This window comes from Oratosquilla oratoria, chromosome 36, assembly GCF_046742065.1.
Source record: "Oratosquilla oratoria isolate Oo_2021 chromosome 36, ASM4674206v1, whole genome shotgun sequence".
Lineage (NCBI taxonomy): Eukaryota > Metazoa > Arthropoda > Malacostraca > Stomatopoda > Squillidae > Oratosquilla > Oratosquilla oratoria.
The window spans coordinates 20,591,207-20,601,206 of record NC_134812.1 but is presented as its reverse complement, the minus strand read 5'-3'; positions in this window follow the sequence as shown (position 1 = coordinate 20,601,206).

The following is a 10,000-nucleotide window of genomic DNA, read 5'->3' as shown; positions in this document are numbered from 1 at the left end:
ATTTGGTACAAAATTCATTAATGTCTTCTATCTGAAGTATCTCAATAAACATTTGTTAAGAATAGAAACTGTAATGCTAGATACTGGATATGTATCTGTATTTGCACGGGTATTTCGACAGCTGGGTGAAATTGCCACCATCCATCTAATTGTTTTCCCTTTTTATTTTCCTTCCTTACGTTAGAATTAGTGCAGCAAGAAACAGAATCTCCAGAGCTGGTCTCAACAATCAAAGCTAGTTTACTCCAACCTTTTCATTACATGTCGACCCTCATCCACTCATAAATCCACAGAGCAGACAAAAAGATATTAAAGAATACCCTCATGCCGTGTCACTTTATCATTTATTAAAAACTGCTGTTCACTGGAACCTATTTCTAGCCCCATCCCTTCCATGCTCAACAGACATTCTCATTGTACACATGGTCCACTTCATTTCATCCATTCATCTTATTCCCAGCCCCCAACCCTCAAATTTACTTCACACACGTCTTCCTTTCAAAGTGTTTGCTACTCTTTCTTCATTCGTTTTCCATATGGCAAATCTATACCAGTGTCCTTTAATCAACCATCTCTGCTAGCTCAATTTCCGTCCACACTACATCACCTCCTAACTTTTCACTATCCATCTTTATAATCTTAACTATACTTCTTAAATGCTTCATTTTAAACACACTTAAATTGTTACTATCTTACTCCCTACAATTCCAAATATTTGGTACACAATGTCGTAGGCACAGTTATTCTTTCTTTCATTTTCTTCGTGTATTCTCAAATAACTAAGTTTCATGACACTTTTATCTCCCGAAGGCATTTATTTGCTTCTTTCATTCTATATCTATCCATCCCTATTCCTATATTGTTTTCTATACTTCACCCTAAGTACACATATAGTGCATACCACATTTCCTCTAGCATCTCTACTGGATATATCTCCAGCTCGCTGACATCCTCTCATCTTATACTTACCATCACCTTACTTTTGCCTACATTCAGCTTCAACTTTGTCTTCTTACACACTCCCAAGCTCCGCCACTAGCACAGTAACATTCGCAAACAACTACTGGGTTACCTCCCACCTTCTTCCAATCTCATCATATTGAACAATCCCTCGTGCTCATATCTACCTCCCGTAGCACCACATCCATGTACACGTTGAACAACCATGGTAACATTACTCAACCCAAACCATTCAGCCTTCAATTCTTATCATATTACAATCTTTATTACTTTTGTAAAAACCTTTGATAACCCTTGATACCCTTCCCCTACTTCATATACCTGCAACAGACTCCACGATACTTTAATGTTGACCCTGTTATAAACCTTCACCAAATCCACAAATACTCAAAAGACATCCTTACATTTTGCAAAAAACTTCTCACATATCTGGCTTTCCACGAAATGTTAATGTATGTATTTACTTCCTTTACTTAACACACTGTTTTACCTAATTACTCCTGCTCCCTTTCTAATTCTCTCAAGTTTTACATTATTTTATACCTTACTAACTGCATTTCAGAGGCTGATTACTCTAAAACAACTTCTTTGTAAAACAGAGCTACAAAAGCACTCCTTCAGTCCACTGGCAAATTTCACCCCTTAGGCACACATTAAGCAACTTCATACGCCATTCCCTTATAATTTTTCCTCCCTTCGTCAGACACTTTACGTGGCATTCATATAATTCAGGTGTTTTAGCAGCTTTCGTTTCTTTCAACGCTCTCTGTATCTCATCTTTTTCTATAGCTTTATCCTCACATCATAGACATTTTCCTAGCATATTCCATTGCCAGAATCAATCAGACCCTATCTTCCTCCGCATTCGATATATCTGAAATATTCTATTTTCATCCTACCATCTTTACTTCTTATAACATACGTAAGTCTATACCCTTCATCTCTTTCTTACTACCCCTCTCACCCCCTAACTACTCATGTACTTCCAAAACATCATCTTGTGATTTGCATTTTTTCTTTCAAAACTCCTACTCAGCCTTACTTTTGCTCTCCTCTTTGCTTCCCTAACATTGCGCCTTGCTTCTCTTCTCATCTTTCCCTATCTTTAATAAAATTTTCTAGTTTTATTTTGAAACCAATCCTCGTAAGCTTGCTTCTCTTTATGTTAGCTCACATCTTCATTATCTCACATACTATTTTTGGGCACTTACTTCTTCCTTGAGATATACTCATTATTTGTTCACTCCTTTTTCTTTTACTCTTCATTACTTTCCACGCTTCTCTTAGTTTCTCCTGATATTCTATATCTTTATCTTTTTCATTTGATTTATTTGTCACATGTACTTTTCTATCTCCCTCCCTTTCCCCCGACTCTTTTACTAGATTACGGTCAGACAACCCCTCTATGCTCCTCTAAAAAAATCAACATTCAGAACTCTTCTAATATTCCGTCTAAGTACCACCATATAAGTCATTCATGACCCTTAAAGTTTCCTCCCCATATATGATTGTGCTTATTTTTATTCCAAAGCACTGAATTGTTTATCCCCAATTCTTTCTCTGAACCCATCCCAAACATATTTTCACCACTATAGTTCCTACCTACTGCCCTACTACACCAAACCTCCTGACTACTCCATCCATCGGTTCATCTCCTATTCTAGCATTGACATTATCTTACACTATATTTAGTCTTTAAACCATTCCTTTGTGTACCAATACATAGCCCATTATTGCTCTATCAACCATCCTCCCCTCTACAACCTTTTCCCAAGTATACTTATACTTGCCTTTCTTTTTAAGCACTGCATGTGATATCACCATTTCCTTTTCTAAACAAATTTCTAACATAGTTTCTCCATAAAATTTCCGATCTGGGACGGTAAACCTCCCCACCACTCCATCTATTGATTTATCTCCTACTCTAGCATTGAGATTCTCCAATACCATTACCGGTACAGTTGTCTCAGAAACCTTCATATATGCACTTAAATCACTTCAAAAAGCTCCCTCTACTCTGCACTTTACTTACTAACAGGACTATATGGAATCACAGAGGTCCGTAGCTGAAGTCATAAAATGCAAATAAGATTTAATCACACCATGAAAAAATAGTAATGAAATATTAAGAACCTAGACATAATCTGGAATTACTTGTTGTTCTAGTACACTCAAATCACATATAACAAGATTGTATTTGTGTATGCGTGTCTGCTAATTTATTTATCTATACATTTTTATTTTTGGTTAACTGATTTTACGAGATACTCACCTATGTCCTTGTAAATCCCGATCGTTCTCTGCAATGGCTCATTTAGAGCCTTGCCAATAATTATTTCAAAGTCCATAGCAGGTTCCATGTTGAAACCGGAAACCACAGATGTAATGACAAGTAGGGAAGTCATTATCAATCTGCAAGATCTTTCTCTTCGTCTGTCCTTCATCTCTGTGTTTTTCTGTCTGAAATATATGTATATTTGTATATATATATATGCATAGATACACACACACAAACACACACACACACACACACTTTCGTCGGATGGATGGCGAGGATTAGAGTTCTGAAGAAAAAGTGAAATTTTCGTTAATCTCAACGCAAAAGAAGTACCTTATTGTATTTACAGGGAAGGGGAAAGCTCGTGGTGTAGCTGGAAAGTTAGGAAAAATGAGAAGGGGAGGGATTACTGAGGGAAATGGAAGGAAATGAGGAAGGGGAGGACTTGGTCCAGGAGGCCAGGCGTCTTGTAAACAAGAGAAGGACCGATGATTTTGGTGAAGGGATTAACAAAAATGTAAAGATTAAAAATATAGATAAGAGCAGCATAATGGAAGGTGAGGAGGATAATTTCCAGGGATTTAATGAGGGGGGGGCGGATACCAACCTCCCCCGATGAGCAGGACTAGAGGAAATTCTTGAACAAATGACCGAACATTGGGAGATTAGGTTCGGTAACATAGCAAAGATTGCGCAGACAGTTGAAAAATTGGAAGAACTAGAGAAGGTGAACAAAAACTTAACTAAAGAAATGGAAGAATTAAAAAGACAGTTAAAAGAAGTAAAAGAAGAGAATGAAGAATTAAAGAGGAATGATAAAGACAATAAAGAACCCATAGCAAAAGAAGCACAAGGTTGGAAAAAAAGCCAAGAAAATAGTAAAGTTGCATTTACTGACATAATTAAACAGCAAATGAAAGAACAAACTGAAGACTCAGTTATTAAAGTGATGAGACAGAAGGAGAATATAGTAAGAGACTTAGCAGATAAAAAGAAATGTATAATTATATTAGAAATGGAAGAGAAATATAACCTAAACAGAACTACAAGAATCAATGAGGAAAAAGAAAAAGTAAGCAGTTTACTAGAATTAGTTCAGGAAGATGAACCTGATATCATAAAACAAATTGAAGAGATGTGTAGACTCGGAAAGTATAGTACAGATAAGACCAGACCAATTAAGATTAAATTCAGATCCCAAACGGCAGCAGAGAATATCTTGACAAAAACAGGGAAACTAGCAGCAAGTGAACAATATAAAAAGGTATGGATAAAAAGAGAAATGAATAAGGAGGAAAAAGAGGAGGAAAAATGAAAAGACGTGAAGCTAAGAAAAAAAAACGAGAAAAGAGTCAGAAAAAGAGAGATTCTATGGGAGAGTAGTGAATATAAAAGTAAGGAAATACGACATACTAGAGAAAAACAAAAGGGAAACAGAAAATATAATGGAAGTAGCAGAAAATTAAAAGTGTCTTACACAAATATAGATGGATTAATAACAGGATTGAATGAGCTGAATGATTACACTGGGGAACACTCATTTTGTTGCATTTAAAAAAAGACTTTTCTATAGTCAACTTGAGTGTGCTGATTTCAAATCTGAAGTCGGGTTTTGTCTGCAAGCTACAGATTTTATGCAATTTGACATTTTTATTTATTTTTTAAATTTTCGTTATTATAGGAAATTGCAATATCAGCCACAATTCTTTTGTTCACTTGAATCTTAAAACAGTATGAAAGCCATTTCTGTACATTTATTAAGGCAAAAGAAACAGAACATTAACAGAACATCTATCCCAAAGTTAGATTAGCATCCTTCAGAACATCACCACAGCTGATGGAAGCTTATCAATTTCTTTGTGTATTTTTTTCAGGCAGGAATTTGCGTTTGTAACTTTTGCGTTTGTACATTTCATCTGGGCAATTTCGTTTAATGCTCCAGCAGTAGTCAGCCATCATACTTTTGTCCCAGCGCCCTTGGTAGCGTTCTTCCATGATCTTTAGGTCTTGGTGGAATCGTTCTCCTTGTTCGTCACTCACAGCCCCCAGGTTGTCAGGGAACTGATCAAGGTGGCTGTTCAAAAAATGAAGCTTGATGCTCATGTTGCACCCGAGATCACGAAAAGCGAGGAGCATTCTGTTCACAAGTTCACTGTAGTTCTCCGCCTTATTGTTTCCAAGGAAGTTCTGAACGACTGCCACAAAGGATAACCATGCTGCCCTTTCTAAAGCGGTCATCTTAGCAACAAACTGATCATCACGAATTAGGGTTCGAATCTGTGGGCCATCAAACACGCCTGCTTTGATCTTCTCAAATGATAACCCTGGTAAAGCTGTGATGATGTGTTGGAAACATTCACCTTCGGTTTCCAGTGCCTTGACAAATTGTTTCATCAAACCTAATTTGATGTGAAGAGGAGGAAAGATGATCTTATCTCTGTTTACAATTGGGTCTTGTATGATATTTGGCATGCCTGCTTCAAGGGTGTCACGAATAGGCCAGTCCTTCTGGACCCAATGTCTGTCTCGTGCTCGGCTGTCCCACATACAGAGGAAACATGGAAACTTGGTGAAACCTTTCTGTTGTCCAAGAAGAAAGTTGACCATCTTTAAGTGTACACAAATTATCCAATTGTGCTCATGATACTTTAATAAGTCCATGACCATTCTCATATCATCATAGTCTTCCCGCAAATGCACTGAGTGACCGACAGGTACTGCTCCATAAACATTGCCATTATGTAAAAGAACACACTTTAGACTGCGTTTTGAACTGTCTAAAAAGAGTCTCCATTCAGCAGGACTATAGTAAGGTACACCCAGTTCTTTGAGAAGCCCTGGGATGTCATGGCAGTAAACAAACTGTCTGTCTTTTGAAAAGAAGGTCACAAAAAGCTGGTCACGCTTTCTGAAATATGATACTTTAACAGTGATCAACAAGATTTCTGCCTTGTAATCTTGATGCCAAAAGCTCTGCTGCTTTCTTTGAAAGACCTAAATCCCGCACTAAATCATTCAGTTCAGCCTGGGGAAGAGGCTTAGGGACGGGGAAAGGTTCAGTGTCTGAAGAACAGTCCTCCGATTGTGAACACTTTTCTGACAATTCACTGTCACAACTGTCTTGCTGGCTTGTATCATGTCCAATGTCTTTATCGTCCAATGAAGGCAAGCCTTTGAAAACTGGAACAGGTACTTCTTCAGAGTGCGGAACAGGCCGAATAGCTGAGGGAATGTTCGGATACGTAATCTTATGTCGGTTTTTCTTCCCAACACCCGTTGTGTTTACCATGCAGAAATAACAGTCAGTTACATGGTTGGTGGGTTCGCGCCAAATCATTGGAACTCCAAAAGGCAGACCTTTGCGTTTTCCTTTGGTCCAGTCTCGAAGCATTTCCTCACAATTGTGGCACACAACATGAGGAGCCCATTGCTTGTCTTGATCACCAAGATGAACTTCAAAATATGCCTTGTAGGCACGCTTGACGAACGAGGATATGTTACGTCTCTGACGATTGAGTGTGTAGCATCCACATATGTAGCAGAAGGCATCAGGCTTGTTTCTGCAATGATATCTCATTCTGGAAGCCATGTTTGAACTGAAACAAAAGAAGAATGATCAAAATATTAGAAGCTATCTATATATATGGACGTTAAAATGCTTATACATGGTTTACGCAAGTTCACATATGTACAATTTCATTAACCTCAAATTGCATACAAACTAGAGCTTGTAGAGAAAAAACTAATTTCAGATTTGAAATCAGCGCCTAAAACTCTTTCAAAATCCGTTAAAATATCCAATGCAACTCAAAGTTACTGAAAAAATGTTCCCCTGTGTTATCTAAAGGAAAAAGAACCGGGCATAATGGGAATTGTAGAAACGAAATTATAAGGTCCACTACCACCCAACAGTGTAGGACATAATGCATATAATTATTGGATTAGAAACAGAGAGATAAAACAAGGGGGTGGAGTTATGTTCCTGACTAAGAAATATATAAACGTGAGGAGTGTCACATATGGAAAGAATACAGTAGAGATGATTATGATCGAAGTAGAAGACAGAGAAAAGAAGAGCACAAAGTTTGTACTAAACTATGTGCCTCCAAAAACAGCCTTGTGGGAAGAGAGTGAACATAAAAGTATGTGAGAAGATACAAGGATAACATTAAATAAGATAATGGAAGATGGAGGAAGAATAGTTATAATGGCCGACTTTAATTACAAAGAAGTCTGCTGGGAAGAGATGACAGTAAAGGGTGGAGACGACTCATGGGGAAATATTCTGCTCGAGATGATTATTGAGCACACAATGATACAATGGATACAAGAGAACACTACGTATAGAAATGAAGAACAACCATCGAGACTAGATCTAATAATCACATCTGAACCTAAAATGGTGGAAAAAATTGAATATAAGACACCAAAAAGTAAAAGTGACCATATATTGATTGAACTGGAAATAAATTAGGAAAAGTACATGAAAAGAAATTAACAATATAGAAAAGAAGAATGATGTATGAAAAAACAAATTTTGATAAAATAAGAGAATTCTTTCAAAAAGAAAATTGGGAAAGAATATACAAACAAGAAACAACAGTGGCAGAGAAGTGGAATATTTTGACAAAAATTTATAAAAAAGGAGTGGAAAAGTATGTCCCAAGACAAAAACAAGAAAAAGTGCTGGTACAACAAAAATTGTAGGGACTTAAAAGACAAAAGAGATAAAACTTGGACCAAATTGAAGAAAGACAAAAGACCTGAAAAATGGAAAATATATACTTGTTATAGAAATGAATATGTACAAGGGTGCAAAGAGAAAAAGAGAAAATATGAAAAAAGATGTAATTGAAAAATGTAAAGATCAACCAAAACTATTTTACAGATTTGTAAACAACAAACTGAAAAACAAACAAGATTTAGAGAAATTAAGACAAGGGGTTGAATACACAGAGGGAATACAAATGGCAGAAATTATGAACAAGCATTTTAAATCAGTGTTTACAAGGGAGAACATACAACCAGGGGAGATCGAATGGAAAGAGAAAGCCCCCCCCCCTATGAAAGAAATAGAAGTAACAAGAAATGAAATAATGAAACACTTGAGTAATCTTGATGTCAGAAAATCGCATGGACCAGATAAAATAGCAAACTGGATTTTGAAAGAATGCAGGAATAAACTGGCCGACAATATACATAGCATAATAAACAGTTCCTTGAAAGGAGGAAAAGTTCCAGAAGATTGGAAAAAAGTAAATATAGTACCTATATATAAAGGAGGTAATAAAGAAGACCCTACCAAATATAGACTAGTCTCTCTGACAAGTACAATAGCAAAAAAATTGTGAAAGAATTATTAAAAGCAGATGGGTAAAATATTTATAAAAAAAAAAAAAAAACGTGCTAAATCCAAGGCAATTTGGATTCAGACAAGGACGATCATGCGTCACTAATTTAATATGTTTCTATTCAAGGCTAATAGATATAGTACAAGAAAGAAATGGATGGGCTGATTGTGCATTTCTAGACCTAAAAAAAAAACTTTTGACAAAGTACCACATAAGTAGTTGCTTAAGAAATTAGAAACTGAAGGAGGAATACAGGACAAACTGCTTAAATGGATGGAAGACTTTTTGCAAGAAAGAAAAATGAGAGTAGTGATAAGAGACAAACACTCAAAATGGGATAAAGTAATAAGTGCTGTTCCACAAGGAACAGTTTTGGCACCAACAATTTTTGCTATATATATTAATGATATGGATGAAGAAATTGAAAGTTATCTTTGCAGATGATGCAAAACTATTAAAAGAAGTGAACACGGAAGAAGATTGTGAGTCACTACAGAGTGATCTAAATAAAGTATGGGAATGGAGTAGGAAGTGGGAGATGGAGTTCAACACTAAAAAATGTAGTATAATGGAATTTGAAAAAAAAAACAAAAACAGAATAACGGGATTATATAAATTGGGAGAAAAGGAATAAAAATAAGTTGAAATTTAGAAGGACTTGGGAGTCATTATTATGAATAATATGTCACCTGAGAAACATATAAATAAGATTTTTGGAGAAACTTATAATTTAATAAGAACAATCAAAGTGGCATTTACATACCTGGATGAAGAAATTGTGAAGAAAATTATAATCACTCTGATAAGACCAAGATTGGAATATGCAGCAACGATGTGGTCACCAAGTACAAAAAATGTACCAAAACAAATTGAAAGAATACAACGAGCAATTACAAAATTAGCACCAACACTCTCAAAACTATCATATGAAGAGAAATTAGCAAAACTTGAGCTACAGACACTAGAGCAAAGAAGAGAGAGAGGAGATTTGATAGCTATTTACAGAATCATGAAAGACATAGAAATTATTGATAGAGAGAATCTAATAAAATGGGATGATAGAAATACAAGAGGACACGGAAAGAAAATCAAGAGAGACAGCTATAGAAGATATCTGAAAAAGAACAGCTTTCATCACAGAGTAATAGACATTTGGAACAAGTTAGATGAGAAAGTGGTGTGTGCAAAAACAATACATGAATTTAAAAATAGTTTAGATGAAATGCGATATGATGACGGGACATCACGAGCATAGCTCCCCTTCCCGTAAAATACAACTAGGTAAATACAACTAGGTAAACATACACACACACACACACACACACACACACACACACACACACACACACACACACACACACACACACACACACACACACACACACACACACACACACAAATATATATATAT